The following is an 18,994-nucleotide window of genomic DNA, read 5'->3' as shown; positions in this document are numbered from 1 at the left end:
CTTCTCTTGTTGCGGAGCACAGGCTCCAGACGCGCAGGCTCAGTAGTTGTGGCTCACGGGCCCAGTTGCTCCGCGGCATGTGGGATCCTCCCAGACCAGGGCTCGAACCCGTGTCCCCTGCATTGGCAGGCAGATTCTCAACCACTGTGCCACCAGGAAAGCCCTTGAGTAAATTCTTTATAACTTCTGTGAAGTGGATCAGAACGTTTAAAAGTTTTGCGTTCAGATTCATTTCCCCCAGAGGTGACAGAGCAAAATAAGGATAAACTGACAGTAGTATCTTTTCTTAAAAATTTATTTATTTACTTATTATTTTTGGCTGCGTTGGGTTTTTGTTGCTGCACGAGGGCTTTTCTCTAGTTGTGGCAAGCGGGGGCTACTCTTTGTTGTGGTGCAAGGGCTTCTCATTCGATGGCTTCTTTTGTTGTGGAGCAACGGCTCTAGAGCGCAGGCTCAGTAGTTGTGGCGCACGGGCTTGGTCGCTCCGCGGCATGTGGAATCTTTGCGGACCAGGGCTCGAACCCGTGTCCCCTGCATTGGCAGGCGGATTCTAAACCACTGCGCCACCAGGGAAGTTCTTGACAGTAGTATCTTAACATCCTAAGATTAAAAGAAACTTTTATAGCTATCTGGAAAAGGGGTTGTAAAATTTATCAACTGAAGTTATACAAATGTCTAAAGAGAAGCTGGGATTACAGAGAACATTCACGACCTCTTTGAAGGTCTTTGTAGGCAACAGAATATTAATTTATTAAAGAGATTTTTAGTTTTGTTCCTTAAAGTGATGTTTAGGATTTTGTTTATTTTACTGTGAAACTTCACTAAGGATCAATCTGAATCAAACTGTGCACTTCAAACTGGAATGAACTAATTTGTAAAAATACAAGAAGGGCCCAAATACTTTAAATTACCTATCAACCAGAGTATTTTGAAGGAAAAAAAGCCTAATGAGTATTTTTGAATAAATCCACACTGGAAAAGAATCAAATGTTTGCTAAGACTATTGAAATGGAATAACAAAATAATTGTAACCCCAGTCATTATTTTCTTAGTCTTAAATTGGGGCAGTTGACAAACTTCCTGGACAGAAGTGAAAACACACTTTCAAAAATTAATAAAAAAATTAAAATTAGAAAAAAATTGTATATGTTAATTATAGAAAAAATTTAAAAACAAATTGAGCAAAGATGAAAAAAATTGCCTATAAGCAGCCGTCATTGTGATATGAACATTGGTAAGATTTTGTTTGTAGACTCCTAGCCTTAAAAAAATACACATATGTATATAATTATGTGTACACACATTTATATATTCAAAGTATAATTTTGAATAAAAGTTTTATTGAGATAAGACTGGTAACTATCAGTAGTTCTTTCGGAAAAACTGGTATTTTAATATATTTGGATGTGTTTGTGTGTGTGTGTGAGAGAGAGAGAGTCTAGAGTTTGCTCTGGGTGAAATGATTAAGACCTGAAATTTCCATTTGGCAATAAACAAGCTAAAAATGATATTAAGAAAGTAATTACATTTACAGTAGTATGAAAAAGAATAAAATACTTAGGAATAAATTTAGCAAAAGAGGTACAAGACTTAGACACTAAAAACTACAAAATGTCATTGAAAAACAATAAAGAAGGTCTAATAAATGGCAATTCATCTTTGTTCATAGATTGGAAGAATTAATATGGCTAAAATGGCATCCTCAAGTTGATTAATGTATTCAATGCAATCCCTGTTGGAATCCCAGCTGGCTTTTTTTTGTTTTACAGAAATTGGCAAGCTGATCCTAAAATTCAAGAGACCTAGAATACTCAAAACATTAAAAAAAATTTACAAAGTTGGAGGACACATATATCAATTTCAAAATTTACTACAAAGCTACAGTAATCAAGACAGTATGGTATTCACATTAAGATAGACGTACGAATCTATGGAATAGAATTCCAAGTCAAGAAATAAACCCTTATACTTACTGTAAATTAACTTTTGGCTAGAGTGACAAGACAATTCAATGGGGAAATAATTATCTTTCCAACAAATGGTGCCGGGAAAACTGTATATCCATTAAGCAAAAAGATGAAGTTGCAGCTTACTTCACACGCTGTCCAAAAATTAACTTCAAATGGCTTATAGATCTAAATGTAAGTGTTAAAACTATAAAACTCCTAGAAGAAAATGTGGGAGCAAATCTTCATGACTTTGGATTACTCAGTGGTTTTTAGATATGATCTCCAAATATAAAGGTCAAAGGAGAAGACTAAATTGGACTGCATCAAAATTAAAAACTTGTGTGCTTTTACTTTCAAGAAAATGAAAGGACAACACATAGAATGAGAGAAAATATTTGCAAATCATATGTCTAAAGGAACTTGTAACCAGATATATAAAGAACTATTACAACTCAATTATAAAAGCAAATCATCCAATTAAAAAATGAACAGAAGGACATAGAAGCAACCTAAGTGTCCATTGACAGATGAATGGATAAAGAAGATGTGGCACATATATACAATGGAATATTACTCAGCCATAAAAAGAAACGAAGTTGAGTTATTTGTAGTGAGGTGGATGGACCTCGAGATTGTCATACAGAGTGAAGTAAGTCAGAAAGAGAAAAACAAATACCATATGCTAACGCATATATATGGAATCTAAAAAAAACCCCAAAAAACAAAAAGAATGGTTCTGAAGAACCTAGGGGCAGGACAGGAATAAAGACTCAGACGTAGAGAATGGACTTGAGGACATGGGGAGGGGGAAGGGTAAGCTGGGAAGAAGTGAGAGAGTGGCATGGACATATATACACTACCAAATGTAAAATAGGTAGCTAGTGGGAAGCAGCCACATAGCACAGGGAGATCAGCTCAGTGCTTTGTGACCACCTAGAGGGGTGGGATAGGGAGGGTGGGAGGGAGATGCAAGAGGGAGGAGATAAGGGGATATATGTATATGTATAGCTGATTCACTTTGTTATAAAGCAGAAACACACACCATGATAAAGCAATTATACTCCAATAAAGATGTTAAAAAAAAATGAACAAAGTATTTGAATGATATTTTCCCCAAGGAGATATGCAAATGGCCAAATGCTCAACATCTTTTGCCATTATAGAAATGCAAATCAAAACATTATGGAGGGGCTTCCCTGGTGGCGCAGTGGTTGAGAGTCCGCCTGCCAATGCAGGGGGCGCGGGTTCGAGCCCTGGTCTGGGAGGATCCCACGTGCCGCGGAGCGACTAGGCCCGTGAGCCACAACTACTGAGCCTGCGCGTCTGGAGCCTGTGCTCCGCAACGAGAGGCCGCGATAGTGAGGGGCCCGCGCACCGCGATGAAGAGTGGCCCCTGCTTGCCGCAACTAGAGAAAGCCCTCGCACAGAAACGAAGACCCAACACAGCCAAAAATAAATAAATAAGTAATTCTTTAAAAAAAAAAAAAACATTATGGAAATGTCAAGTTACTACTTGACACCTACAAGAACGGCAATGAGGAAAAAGACAGACAATAACAAGTGCTGAGAAAGAAGTGGAGTCACTGGAATCTTTGTACACTGTTGGTAGGAATGTAAAATAGTGCAGCCACTATGGGAAACAGTTGAGAATTCCTCAAAAGTTTAAACATAGAGTTACCACATGACTCGACAGTTCCACTCCTAGGTATCCACCCATGAGAAATGAAAACATACTGTATACAAGACTTATACATGAATGTTCATAACAGCATTATTCATAGCAGCCAAAAGGTGTAAACAATCCAAATGTTCATTAAGTGATGAATGGATAAACAAAAGTGGTATACCCATACAATGGAATATTATTTGGCAATGAAAAGGAATGAAGTTTATGAATTACTAATACATGCTACAACATAGATGAACCTCAAAAAGTGCTCAGTGAAAGAAGCCAGTCACAAAAGACCATATTGTATGACACCATTTATATAGAATGTTCAAAACAGTCAAAACTATAAATAGAGAAAATAGATTCGTGGTTCCCAGGACTGGAATGGATGGAGGAAGGTTGAGGGTATGGAGGTGTGACTGGTGATAGGTACAAGGTTTCTTTTTGGGGTGTTGAAAATGTTCTAAAATTGGGTAATGGCGATGATTGCATGACTTTGTAAATATACTAAAAACCAATGAATTGAATGCTTTAAAAAGGCAAAAATTGTGATATGTAAATTATATATTCATAAAGCTGTTAAAAATGCAGTACCTTATTTTCTGAGATTTCCTGGTTTGTTCCCCTCTTCCTCTTTCATCCGGACCTTCTCTTTCCTTTCCCTGTTCTGCTCATGTTTGATTCCATGTCCAGCAGTTTCCTGTCAGTATGGGTTCCAATCTTGAGTGTGAGTCCTCGGGGAGCGGTTTCTGTAGTTTAGCCCCTTAAACTTTGCCATGGGCCCCTCTCACTCATCTGTTTTTGGAGTAGACAGAAGCCTTTTCGGTTTCAGCTGCTGTTCTCACATTGGCCAGCCAGGCTTTACAGTGACTGTTGGATACTTTGGTTCTCAGGCTCCTTAATCACCCCATGGCTTCACTTTCCTTCTTTCCTCATTGATATGGGGATCATGCAAGTCTTGTAGCTGCATGTGATTTGTACCAAATGATTTGTATTTTGGGATTCAAGAAGATATTTTGTCACCTAGTTTTGTTGTGGGTGTTGTCCATGGGTTTTGCTCTTGATATCAGTTGTTCTGTTTTTATGTGGAGATTTGGAAAGATTCAAAAACTATGCTTCCATTGCTTGCGGCCATCTTTCTTCCTCTCTCTCTCTCTCTTTTTTTTTTTTATGATTGTAAAGATTTTATTCTCTTTAATTTGGCCATCTTTCTAGAATTCAGAAGTGTAACCTTTCAGACAATTTGAGGAAGAGATTTGGAAAGAATCAGTCTGGCGAAAACAGAGGATGTCCTCCTGGAGATTTAATTATCCTTGAGCAAAGAGCCTGTGGCTTATTAACTTTCTAAATCTAGCACCTAGCACAGGCCCTGGCATTGGTTAACACCCAGATAAACATTTGTTGAATAAATAGATGTGCAGAGGGATGAATGACTGCTTGAAGGAGAGCGAGCTAGAATTTATAGCTGGTACCCTCTTGCCAGTGTTGACATGTGGGAGCCTGGGTGGGTGGTTTCCATTCCTTATACATGTAGATCAGAAACAAGTCTGAAGCTTTGGTCAGCTATTCAGCTGGATTACCTGCCTCAGTTTATCAAGAACTTTTGTGAAATGATATATAATTATCATGATAAGTTTTCAGTATTCTTAGGGTGTTGATGATCTAGGTTGCTTGGATTCTAGCTTTACCTGAATGAATGTGTTAGATCCTTCATTGTCCCATAGGTGCTGGGTCTATGTCCCAGAAGTCTTAGATTCCGTTAGGTCCCTCATATCCTTAGATTCCTTTTCTAACCCTAAGCCACCCTAACCTTGCTTATGGGTAAATAAACCACGTGTATGAGGTAGTATCCTGTCATGCAGGATCTCTCCAGACTGATATGGGGGCAAACTGCCTGATCTTTTCTGAGCTCTCTGTTCCTCTAATCAATCCCTTTTGTTTATTCTATTCTCCTAAGAACCATGAAAAACTTAGTAGATATAATTATGTATCTTAAAAAGACGAATTCCCTCAGAGCCCGCCATTCTTCTGAAACTCCTTCCGGGTTGATTTTCGCCAGCCACTGTCACGTGCCAGTTCCTTCCTGATCCTCTCATCCTCATCAACACTTACTTCCCAATGTTCCATTTTCTTGGTACTCTGTGTTTCACTACATTTAGTCTGATAAAATTGTGCTGAGATAAAAATGAAGTATAAAGGCATAAAATGTGCTGTCTGTTTAAGATAGCCTGTTTATTTGTGTTTTAACAAAGACTTGCAATGCTTTAACTCAAAGAAGTTGATTTGGGTAGAAACTTATATACCTCTGCCATTTTTCAAGTCCAGGTGATATCTGAGGATCTTGGAAATAATAAGAAATGTAAAGAATAAAATTGTAAGGAACACAGTGTTCACTCCCTGAGTGGCTGTGAAGATGATTAGTGTTAGATTTCTGGGTTGGACTCTTGGATAGGTTTCTTCACAGATTCTCTTGAGATATGTGTATCAAATCAGCTTGTTAAAAAGCGAAAGAACATGTGGGCATATTGCCCTAACAGTTGGCTGCTTTTAGACCCTGCAGCTGTTTGAAAGGCCTGAGTGAACTAATTAAATTATGGCTGAGAAACGTCTCTCTCTCTGATGTTAGTGCTTAACATCAACATCCTTCTGAAAATAATGGTAGTTGGGAAGAGAGAGATGTGCAAGGAATACAGACAGGTACATTTAATTTCAATTTGAAAAAGGAACAAAACACACAAAAATGGCATTTACATTCTTGAAAGTTAAATGAAGAATTGTAATCTTGGTATGTCATGTTTGAAATTTATTGAAACTTCCTTCTTTTGGTTTACTCTTTGGAACTGTGCCCAGTTTTGTATATAGTGGTTAGTTTAACTCTTCAAATAAATGAATTTTTGGCTTAAAGCTTCTCTACATTTTAAAACGCTTTTAAAAAATGATAAAGGATGCTTACGGTAAAGTTTATATAATATATAAATGTATAAAAAGTAAAAAAACCCCCAAAAATCAACTTCCCTTTTAATTCTCTTTTCCTTCAGGAAGTTATAGACTGATGCACACCCTTCTAGACTTAAAAAAATGCATATATATGATTGACTGGAAATGTATGTATTGTATCTTTTTATAAAAATTATATCTACCATTTATACTGTTCTGCAACTTGATTTTTTTCACCTAATAGTTCATGATCTTTTCTCCACACAGATGAGAATTTAATGAGCTGAATTCACCCTTTTCATATCCATAAGGGTATTATACGTTGGCCTATATGTCAGAAAGATGTCAGGAAGAATGACAACCCTCCCCAAATAGTTTGCCCTTCTCTGTCTCTAGCCTAAATAGATGCACCAGTACCTAGAAGTCGTTCAACAGCTGTCAGATCAATTGCACGGCTGCTGGTGACACGGAGGAGAAGCAGCAGCTGGTAGACAAGTGTAGCCACCCCGTTTCTGAGCATGGGAGGAGGGACAGAAGATGACATATTTCTGCTATTGTTCCATTTTTAACTACATGGTTTCCCTTTAGGTGTTTCCTTTTATAGTCATAAAAATGGTTTTAGTGAAGCATCTAAAAAAAAAAAAGATTTAGGTAAATGAGAGAAGAAAAAAATTACCCATAGACCCTCATTCCTCAAGTTAATTATTGTTAACATTTTGTTATGTTTCTTTTTTCCATGCCTTTTTAAAATGTGTTGATGGAAATAGCACTTTACTTCTGTGATCTTTCTCCCTCAAACCCATCAGTCCGGTCTAATCATGAGAAAAACATTAGGAAAGTCCCAAATAAGGAACATTTTACAAAATGCCTTGTGAGTATGCCTCAAAATGATCGAGGTCATCAATAACAAGGAAAGTTTGAGATACTGTCACAGCCAAGGGGAGCTTAAGGAGACATGACAACTAAATGTGATGTGGTCTCCTGGATGAAATCCTGGAACAGAAAAGGACATTTGGGAAAAGCTAAGGACATCTGAATAAAGCATGGACTTTAGTTAATAATAATGTATCATTATGGGCTCATTAATTGTGATAAAGGCACTATGCTAAAGGAAGATGTTAACAATAAGAGAAATTGGGTTTGAGTTATATGGAAACTCTTTATACTACCTTGACATCTTTTCTGTAAATCTAAAACTATTCTAAAATAAAACAAAAGAAATTTACATTGTAATAATACCATGTATACAGTTTTGTATTCTGCTTTTTCTTATTGTGTCATCTTTAAAAAAATTAATGATTGTTTATTATTTCTCAGAATGAATATGCTATAATTCATCTCACTGTTCTTTTTTTCTTTACTTTTCACTTTTTATTATTTATTTATTTTTTTATTTAAAAATCTTTGTTGGAGTATAATTGCTTTACAATGTTGTGTTAGTTTCTGCTGTATAACAAAGTGAATGAGCTATACGTCATCTAACTATTCTTTCATGTGGGATATATATATCATATATAAATTGTTTCTAATAATTAGTAATGCTCTGATGAACAGCTATATCATTTATTTATACCCCTGTTCTAAAAGGATTTTTTAAAAAGAAATTTAAAAAGAGTTTATTTTTTAAGAAGAATTTATAATTTTCAGAAATATTTCTATATTTAATTTGGGGTGGTGGTGGCTAGATTCCTAAAAGTGGAGTTAAAAAGTTAAACAGTCAGGTTGTATGAAGGTATTAAATATTTTACCCAATTGTTTTACTGAAAGCCTATTTTAATTTACAGTTGTAGCACCAATGCCTCGTTTTACTGGATCTTTTCCAGCACTGTGTATAATCTTTTGTTTTATAATCTTTTCTAAAACTAGCATCTTCTTGATTTAATCTGTATTTCTTTATTTTTCCATTTAAACATCTCTCCCTTATCTTTATTTTACTACTTCTTTTTTAAAAAAATAAATTTATTTATTTAATTTATTTATTTTTGGCTGCACTGGGTCATCGTTGCTGCACGCAGGCTTTCTCTAGTTGCGGCGAGCGGGGGTTACTCTTCATTGTGGTGCATGTGCTTCTCATTGCGGTGGCTTCTCTTGTTGCAGAGCATGGGCTCTAGGCGCGCGGGCTTCAGTAGTTGTGGCTCACGGGCTCTAGAGCACAGGCTCAGTAGTTGTGGTGCACGGGCTTAGTTGCTCCGCGGCATGTGGGATCTTCCCGGAGCAGGGCTTGAACCCGTGTCCCCTGCATTGGCAGGCGGATTCTTAACCACTGTGCCACCAGGGAAGGCCCTATTTTACTACTTTTCTTAAGAATTTTCTGTTCATGATTAAAAACTGGGCAGAAGACCTGAATAGACATTTTTTCAAAGAAGATATACAGATGGCCAACAGGGACATGAAAAGATGCTCAACATCACTAATCATCAGAGAATCACAAATCAAAACTACAATGAGCTATTACCTCACAACTGTCAGAATGGCTATCATCCAAAAGTCTACAAATAACAAATGTTGGCAAGGACATGGAGAAAAGGGAACCCTAGTACACTGTTAGTGGGAATACAAATTGGTGCAACCACTATTGAAAACAATATGGAGGTTCCTCAAAAAACTAAAAATGTAACTACCATATGATCCAGCAATTCCACTTGTGGGTATATATCTGGAAAAAAAACAAAAACACTAATTCAAAAATATACGTTCACCCCAATGTTCACAGCAGGATTATTTATAATTGCCAAGACATGGAAACAACCTACATGTCCATCAACAGATGAATGGATAAAGAAGATGTGATGTACATGCAATGGACTATTCTTCAGCCATAACAAAGTATAAAATCTTGCCATTTTCAACAACATGGATGGGTTTAGAGGGTATTATGCTAAGTGAAATAAATCAGACGGAGAAAGACAAATACTGTATGATTTCACTTATAAGTGGAATCTAAAAAATAAAGCAAAAGAATGAATATAACAAAACAGAAACAGATTCAACAGATATAGAGAACAAACTAGTGATTACCAGTTGAGAGAGGGAAGGGGGAAGAGGCAAGCTAGGAGTAGGGGTAAAGAGGCACAAACTACTATATATAAAATAAATAAGTTACAAGGATGTATTGTACAGCACAGGCAACAAATCTAGCCATTATTTTAAAATAATTTTAAATGGAGTATAATCTATAAGAATGTTGAATCACGATGTTGTACACCTGAAACTAATATAATAGTAAATCAACTATACTTCAATAAAAAAAAGAATTATCCATTCATATCCTTTGTACCACTTGAATCTGTATTTTTCTTGTCAATTTGTTTGAGCCCTTTAAATAGTAAACACAAAACATTTAACAGTAAACACAAAAAGATGAAATATTGGGCTATTTAAGTACTCTCTTATAATGATGCTCTAGTACACCTAGGAAGAGGAAAAAGTATAGGTTCTTATGATAAAATCTAATGCAATTGAAATTTGTATTATAAGAGATATAAAAATAATAGTAAGTAATCAAATCATCATGTTGTAAATCTAAAACAGTGTTGTATATAAATTTTATCTCAATAAAACTAGGGAAAAAACAAATAATAGTAAGTAGTAAATCATTTTCTTTGTATATGCATTAATTATTTTGGAGTGGCATGTAAATTTTGAAAATGTTGGAGTGTTTAACAAAATTATTTACACTCTTCTTTATTCCTTAAGGTATCTACCAGATCAAATTAGTAAGTTTCGTGACCATGTGGTAGTATGCAAAAAATACCTCCACAAAACCCTCACAATCTTTCAGAAAGTATTTTAAGCAATATAAATAATAAAGATTATAAGACAAACATTTTGTTTAGTAATGATGAAAAACCAGTTATTAGCAAATAGTTTTATTACTACCTATGAAATTAGAACTAATAATTATTTTCCTGCTGTCTCCCCACCAAAGAACCCACACTTTTTTCTCTGAAAATAGTCATGATGTGAGGCTGAGGATGTGGTGAAGAGGAGGCGTTAAAAATGCGTTGATCGGACTTCCCTGGCGGTTCCAGTGGTTAGGACTCCACGCATCCGCTGCAGGGGGCACGGGTTGATCCCTGGTTGGGGAGCTAAGATCCACCATGCACGCGGCCAAAGGAAAAATATGTGTTGACCTGGATCTATGAACCTGGCCAGGTACAGAAGTAGGTCGTCACCAGTGGATGAAAGGCAGTTCAGTCTTTCTGGTTTGGTTTATTTTGGACCTGCATGCCTGGAGCAGTCCTTAAGAGAGGGGCCCTAGAGCATGGGGGTTGCGTGTTCTTTCCTCATGACTGCAAATGCCAGACATTCTGTGACACTGGATTGTGGACCTCATTCACCCGGGCCCGATGGCTGGCCTGCCTCACAGCTTCCTCTGATTTTGGCTGAGACAGAAGTTCAGACGCCTTCTGTGTGTGTAACTTTACCTCTCTGTGAGTTCTGTTTCTCTCTTTTTGTGCTTAGGCGGTATGTGTTTTTAGGTATAAAATCTTCCTGTGTCTCTCTCACTTTTACATTTTTTGTAAATTTTACCCTTTATTCTGTGCTCACTTGAATGAAAATTCAAACATGAAATAATTTATAGAAATCTTTTCATCACAGATCATAATACTGTGTGTGTGTGTGTGTGTGTGCACGTGCACGCGTTTACTGAGGAGTGGAAGATCACATGGAAAATGGTTTTTAAAGTAAAAGTTTTAGGTACCAAATAAAATATATGGAGTCAGGTAGGCAAATGACCTTTTAAATGGAGAATGTGATCAGAAAGTTCACCTTTAAATATTTTATCCTTTTCTCTGAAGTATTACCTGAGAATGGAAGCATTTATTAGAGCACAGTCATTATGTAATGACTCTTTTCTGTATTGAAAGAATGGTGACATGTTCTGTTCAGTCTTTTTGAATTTCTCAACCAAAGCTTAAGGGCAGAGGAAAGCGAAGCTGTACATCTGGGGAGAATGGGGGGTGACACCTTTGCAGTCTGCTACAAGCTCTAAATTACTTTGAAGCTTTGCTATATATTAAGAATTAATGCAGATTTTAGTCTATCTGTAATACATCTTGTTTTTTGATATAAAAATGTTTTAAATTGCTTACTAGTAAAATTATTTAACCCCTTCCCTCCAATCTATAAGTAAGAATGATTCTGCTAGAATGCATGCCATGTATATCCTTGACTTTGGGACACCCTTGGCTGATCGTTACACATCCTACAGAATACACATAGCTTTGTTTAAATAGCTTTATAAGAGATGGAAGAAGAACAGCTAAAGATCTACATGTTTCAGGAGGTGCTAATCACATTTTTATGTGAAGTGTCCATTTGAGCAAAGGTCCACAGGTTTTCATGATTTGAGTAATGCCTCATTGCTTAATGTTCCCTTTTCAATTAACTCATTCATTAATTTGACAAATAGACCAGTCTCCAGGACTGAAAAAGTGTCCGTCTTCATGGAGCTTACCATGTAGTTTTTCTTTTGATTTACAGTTTGATAGACACATTCTAAAAGTAGTTTGAATTTGTTGCCTTTATTTTCCAGGAGTTAAAAAAAATGTAAAAATCCAAACCAAAAACATCTTTCTTAATCTGGCAAATAAATGTGCTTCATTCTTTGGGTGAGACATTGTAGATTAATCTGCAAATGCTGTTACTTATTGCTAAGAAGGGACTGTCTCATTGCCAGAGTATTGTATTTTGAAACTTTATGCATACATAACTCTTGATAGAAAAGAATTGATTATGTCTCTGAAGTTAAAATATTGTTCTTTCTGATTATACTTTACTTTCAGCTATGGAAAAACTGCCCAATGCCAAGATCATTTAGTACGACGTACTGACTGAAAGTATTTATAGAGGTGGTTCTTGCCTGTGAAGTACATGACTCATAAATAGTCATGCATACAAATTCTAGCAGGTACCCTCCACCACTCCACTTGTCCCATCATCATGGGAGCCACCATGAGAAGGAAGCTTGGAGTTTGTGAAGATAACATGACTCGAGAGAAAGTAAAGGGGGGATTAAGAAGAGATAAGGGGAGCTGATCCTGGAGACTAACTCCCAATCAGGCATGAGGGTAGGGCTTGGGGCCGGGGAGAAGGATGATATGTGTAACTTCCCCTTTGAAACACATTCTCTTTCTTTTCTAATTCCTAAAAAGCCTTTTGAGAATTACAGCATATTAGAGATGGATAGGAGAAGGAGAGATCATCTAGTTCTTGTTTAACACTAATGTGTAAAGGAAACTAAAGTCTGTTTCAAGTGGTTGCCCAGGTTCACGTGGTTAATTAGTGGTAGCATATATCTAGGCATCTAGATTCCAGAATCTATGCTTGGATTTTTTCATACTTGATTTATTTATTTTCTGGAGTGCTCATTGCCTGTGGGAGATGATGGGACATGGAGCTGAAGAGGTGGTCTGAAGCCAACTCGTGGAAGGCTTTGTTTGTATGCCACGCTGCAGGATTTCCTGTGTGTGCTGGAGAGCTAGTGATGATTTTAAGCGTGGCCGTAACATTAGATTTGCGTCAAGAAGGGAAACTTTGACTGTAATTTGGAGAATGATTGATTGATGTCCGGGGTGGTGGTGAGTGGTGAAGGGATATTAGGAAGTTGCTGGAGTAGTTCATTCAAAAAGTGCTGAGACTGAATATAAACAGTGGGAGTGAAGAGAAGGGTGGACTTGTTAGAGCAATATCTGGGAGGTAGAGAGAGAGAGAAATTAATGATGTTTTGTATATATTGGTGGTAGGTGGCGGTGAAGGGAGAGGGAGAACTTAGGTGTTTTGACTTTCTCGGGTGCATAACAAATCACCTTACAAATTAATTGCTTAAACTGATAGCTATTGTTTAGTTGCTCACTATTCTGCAATTTGGGCAGGGCTTCGTAAAGATAGCTCTCTACTCCATGTGGCATCTGACAGAGCTGGAATTTTCAGCATGGCTTCTTCCCTGTCTGGTGCCTCAGCGGAGATTGCTGTCATCTAGGGGCTGGCCAGGAATCTCGCTGTGGTATGTCCACATGGCCAGTTTTAGCTTCATCATAGCATTCAGTCTCATAATAGTCTGACTTCTTATATGGCGACTGTTTTTTCATCAGAGTACAAAAATAGAAGCCGAAGGCCTTCTTAATGCATGGGTGCAGAAATCCCAGAACATTATTTCTACTGCATTCTATTGGTCAGAGCAGTCACAAGTCCAGGCAGGGTTTAAGACATGGGAAACAGCCCCCATCAAATAATTTATAAACATATATTTAATCCACCACAATCTGCCCTGTGGCCACAAATTATTCATGTTCTTTCACAGGAAAAATACACTTACCCATTTCCAAGATGCCCTGCCGTCTCATTCCATCAGAGCGTCAGACTCAGACTCAAATCCTGGAATCTCATTCGTTAAATCATGTCTAGGTGCAGATGAAACGCGTTGGGTGTGATTTCTCAGATGCAGAGACCTGTGAACTAAAAGGACAAGTTATCTGGTCTCCTCCTCCAACAGAAAATGGGAAAACAGGGACAAGATCAGTACAGTAGGTACTCTGTTCAAAATAGATGTGTGGGAGTGGGTTATGGAACTATGTAACAGGTACTGGTCCATAGCAATTCTGAAATCCAGCCAATTTCCCATGTTCTAGGGGCAGGGAATACCTTGATTAGGGCCCAGTTCTCACTGGGAATGGCTTTCTGTAGTTCCCAGTGGACTCCATCGACCATGCCATCCCTTCTCTCCAATGAGAAAGGACTGTGTTTGCACCAGAATAGCTTTTTCAGTCTGCTTCCTACCCATACAAGTTTGGAGGCCCAAAGGCCTCTTTTAATTTTGGAATGTCACAATTCATTTTAGAGCAACCTGGTATGGCTCCCCAGATTTTAAAGACTTCCTCTGTATCAAATTACAGTCTAGTCTGTTGGACAAAAGTCACACCCAGAAATATTTGTGAGATGGGTTGGCCCTTCTCTACTTTAGGTGGGGTGTCAGGTTGCTGTGGGACAGCCCTTTAAGAGTCTTAGATGCCCCTTTGTTTAGCTAAGAGAGCCTAGGAGCCAGGGCCTCAGATGTTTGAGGTTTTAAAAAAGAGTCTTACTTTCTTGATATTTATCCTGCTGCCGTTTTTACTGGAGCTTACTTGATTTTCAGAGACTCTAAGCTAATTTTTCTCTGAGAATCTTTTGCTGAGGAAGACTGCAGATGAGAAGCAGTTTTACAGTTGGACCCATGAAGTCCTGGATCCTTTGTATCTCCTCTAATTTTTGCTGTGAAAACAGAACAGTTTCTTCTTAGCTTATCTTGCTTCTCTCATACTTTATCACTGGACGCTAAAAAAAGGCAGTTGCACGTTTAATTTTTTTGCCTAGAATCTCCTTAACCCGATTCACAAGTTCATTAGGTATTTTATATTGTGCACATAACTGCGAATGACAGTTTTACTCCTTGTTTTGACAGTACACGACTCATGTCGCCTTTTCTCTGGCCTTCAATAGCGGTTTCCCCAGTGCCCTTCTGGCTCCCAGTAACTGTCTCCTTCGAGGTCTCTACACGGTGCTCACTCCCAAAGCCAATGCCTCATATTTCAGGTTTTGGTTGTGGCACCGCCTCATTTTTAGATATTGATTTTTGTATTGCTTATTGCATAACAAACCACCCCCAAACTTAGTGGCTTCAAATGGCAACAACATTTATTTACTCACCACCCTGCAGTTTGGTTCTCCGTGGTGAGAACAGTTTATTTCTACTCTACCTGGTATCTTTTGGGTCTGGAATTCCCATGGTGGCTTCTTCACTCTCATGTCTGGAGCCTCAGCTGAATGGTTGAAATACCTGGAGCCTGGCTCAGCATCTCTTTTCCTCCATATGACCTTTTTACGTGGATGGCTTGGGCTTCCTCACAGCATGGTGGTCTCAGGACAGTCTGACTTCTAATATAGCTGCTGGCTTCTTTTCAGAGTGAGAAAGCAGAGGCAGGCAGGTCTTCTTGGTACTAGAGCTTGAATATCCCAGAATGTTGCTTCAGTTGCATTCAGTTTGTTAAAGGGCAAGCCCTGATTCAAGGGGAGGCAAATAGCTCTTTCCTTTCAGTGGGAGAACTACAAAGAATTTGAAGCTATCTCAAATCCATTACACTAGGGAATAATTCCTAGATTTTTCTGGTTTAGGTAACTTTGGTAGATTATGATATTCTTCACTCGGACTAAGTTTTCTGAAAAAGGTCATGGTTTACTTATGGATACATTTCAAAGTAAACAAAACAAAAGAAAAAGAAGAAAGAAAGTGAAAGAAATGATCCTGTCAAAGATGTAGACTGACTTACTCCGCCTCTTTTTGCTCTCTCCTCACAATGTAGTTCTGTTTTCAGGTCTTCTACCCATGATTTCCGTTTCCTCTTCCATCAGCTATAAATAGCATTTCTTTTTTATAATTAAAAATTTTTAATATAATTTTTAAAGGTTACTTTTCATTTAATTTTCATTTAATTTACAGTTATTACAAAACATTGGCTATATTCCCCATGTTGTATAATACATCCTTGAGCCCAATAGTTTGTACTTCTCACTCCCCACCCCTATATTACTGCCCCCCTCCACTGGTAACCACTACTTTGTTTTCTATATCTGTGAGTCTGCTTCTTTTTTGTTATATTCACTAGTTTCCTGTATTTTTTAGATTCCACATATAAATGATATAATACAGTATTTGTCTGTCTCTGTATGACTTATTTCACTTAGCATAAAGCCCTCCAAGTCCATCCATGTTGCTGCAAATGGCAAAATTTAGTTCCTTTTTTATGACTGAGTAGTATTCCATTGTGTGTGTGTGTGTGTGTGTGTGTGTGTGTGTGTGTGTATCTATATGTGTGTATATCTATATGTCTATATATCTATATCACATCTTCTTTTTCCATTCATCTGTTGATGGACTCTTAGGTTGCTTCCATATCTTGGCAATTGTAAATAAGGCTGCTATGAACATTGGGGTGCATGTATCTTTTCAAATTAGTGTTTTTTAGACAGCATTTCTTAAGATTTCTGTCAATTCTACTACCTTCGTTTTTCTATCTCTTTTCCTCTACTTCCACTTTCTAGTTTCTGGTACCTATACTTTTTTATGCTGATAAAATTGATATCATTACATCATGATGTGCCCATAATTAATTTCAGGCTTTGTTTTTAGACTGACTTTAAAATTTGATCATTAGTAATAGGTCATGCTATTGTAACTCTGTAAATATTCACCAAAAAGTCAGTGTGCCATAATTATATGTCTTTTCTTTTACAGCTTTTTTGTTTTGTCCTGCAGTCTCTACCAGTTTTTTCTTGCCTTTTCTGCTTTAGTTATATTCTTAAATTCTTCTAAAATTTCAAGCGTATTAACCAACCTGGAGGCTCTTCCTTTCCTAGATACTCCTCACCCAGAGTCCTCTGTTATCCTGGTTCAGTCGGACTCATGGCACCCATGCTTGTGGCACAGCACTCAAGGTTGGAGTCACTATTTCCTTCATCCCGTGACTTCCTGTTTCTTATTTTACTCTTTTGTTTTGTTCAAGCATATTTTTAAATAGCTTCTCCAAAACGCTTGTATGGGTCAACCTTCTGAGTCTTTTATTGTCTGAAAATGTGTCTATTCTGTGACCAGAATATTTTTTCAACACTGTAGGAAAAGAAAATACCTAAGTACTCAGAACACTCTATGATCTAAATGCCTTACATTTATGCTCTAAATAAATGTAAGGGATGTGATTACTTGGTTTTGTTTTTTTCCCAAATCTAAGTTATGATCGTTTGTCCATTTCATCATCGTTAATTTTTTCTTTTTGGTGTTCATATTTCTGAATTGTAGAAATTGCAGTCAGATATTAGTTGTTGGGTTTATTTATTGATAATTAATTCTATTAGATGACAAACTTGTGAAATTTTGCCTGAATAGAAATCAGTGTTGTGAAGCAAATAGGCCTCTTTTAGGAAAAAAAATGCAAAAATGTTTGAAGTATCCCCTTTTAGTCTTTATTTTAAGAATCTCTTTGCTTTTACCTCTGGTGAGACAAAGGCAAATTGTTCAAAACTTGTTTCAAGACAGTTTGTCTCTGCAGACGAACTTGAACTTTATCTTTTTAAAACAGGGTCAACACGATCTGAAAAGGTTTCAGACCTCTGAGTGGTGGTGCTGCTCTTAGGTCAATTCTATTATCCCTCCTTTGAAAACAGCTGTTTAGATGGTAAAAGGTTGAGATATAAACTCCATTAACAACATCATGCCTGCAAGAAAAATGTGCTTTATTGTTTTACTATAATGAATGGACGGCCTGTGAGTCTGGACTGAATTTTTTCTACACCGGTGGAGGTGTTAGATTTGAAGCTTGTGATTTGTAATGAAGGAAACTGGATTAAGCATTTACCCTTTACCTAGGTTATCAGCATGTGAAATAACCCAGTGGAAAACATTGCTTGAAAGCAGGAACTGCATGAATAGTAGGTCATAAGACAAACAAGGTGCTCTGTCGGAAAGTCCAGAGCCAGTGGTTGCAAAAACAACTTGATCCTGTACATAAATGAGGAAGCTTAAACAGGCCAACCAGTTAAAATGGAAGGAACACAAAAATTAACTGGCTCTGGAGCCATCATACATACCAAGGTGTCATTTTTTTTTTTTCTCTAGTGAATTGTGAACTTCCTAAACTGTTTGTAGGTTTGCTATTTCTAGTAACTCATCAAGTAATACAAAGACTCTTTATATAAACAGCCTTTGGTAGTATACAGATATCTTAGTATAATGTTGGGGGAATGCATTTCATATTATGACTTGTGAACTTCACTACTCGCTTAAAAAAGTGTGTGAAGGAGGTCTTCTAGTGTAGAGTCAGCTTTTTACACATCATTCCTGTTCAGATATTCCACAGAGTGAAGAGCCACAGCCTCTATGGGGAGAAGTCACTGGGGAGGAACAGCAGTAGATGAATCCTTTTCAGGCTTAACTTTGTCCACGGCTTGGTAGACACAAACCAGTACATGTACCTGCTGGGTTCCCATCCCTTTGGCTTTTAGAAAACTTCTACTTCGTCCTTAAACTTCCCTCATAGGACTACTTTAATATTTAAAGGAATGGCAGTAACTTTTTCAGAAAACATATTAAAATTTGATAAATTCATTTTTGAAAGATTTTTTTTGATGTGGACCATTTTTAAAGTCTTTATTGAATTTGTTACAATATTGCTTCTTTTTTTATGTTTTGGTTTTTTGGCCGTGAGGCATGTGGGATCTTAGCATCCTGACCAGGGATTGACCCACACCCCCCGCACTGGAAGGCGAAGTCTTAACCACTGGACCGCCAGGGAAGTCCCAATAAAGTCATTTTTTAATCATACACTTCTATATGCAGAATCTCTGTATTTAGTGCCTCTCCTCTGTAAATGGTTGTTTGTGCACTTGGCAACCTCTATACTGAATG

The 18,994-nt window shown here is 37.4% G+C and overlaps 1 protein-coding gene across 4 annotated transcripts in view; it reads left to right on the top strand.

Moving 5' to 3' along the window:
* The window catches only part of TBC1D4 (TBC1 domain family member 4), a 211,083-nt gene that overhangs the window by 73,351 nt on the left and 118,738 nt on the right, over positions 1 to 18,994 (top strand). Inside the window, exon 1 of one of the 4 annotated variants that reach the window (XM_036831405.1) lies at positions 10,968 to 10,988. The exons of the other annotated variants lie outside the window; for them this stretch is intronic. The gene's annotated coding sequence lies outside the window, so the exon portion shown is untranslated. Of the gene's footprint in view, positions 1 to 10,967; positions 10,989 to 18,994 lie in introns of those variants that run through there. 4 annotated transcript variants of the gene reach the window in all.

Source organism: Balaenoptera musculus, chromosome 18, assembly GCF_009873245.2.
Source record: "Balaenoptera musculus isolate JJ_BM4_2016_0621 chromosome 18, mBalMus1.pri.v3, whole genome shotgun sequence".
NCBI lineage: Eukaryota > Metazoa > Chordata > Mammalia > Artiodactyla > Balaenopteridae > Balaenoptera > Balaenoptera musculus.
The sequence above is the reverse complement of the archived record's forward strand: the minus strand, read 5'-3'. Positions and strand labels throughout refer to the sequence as shown.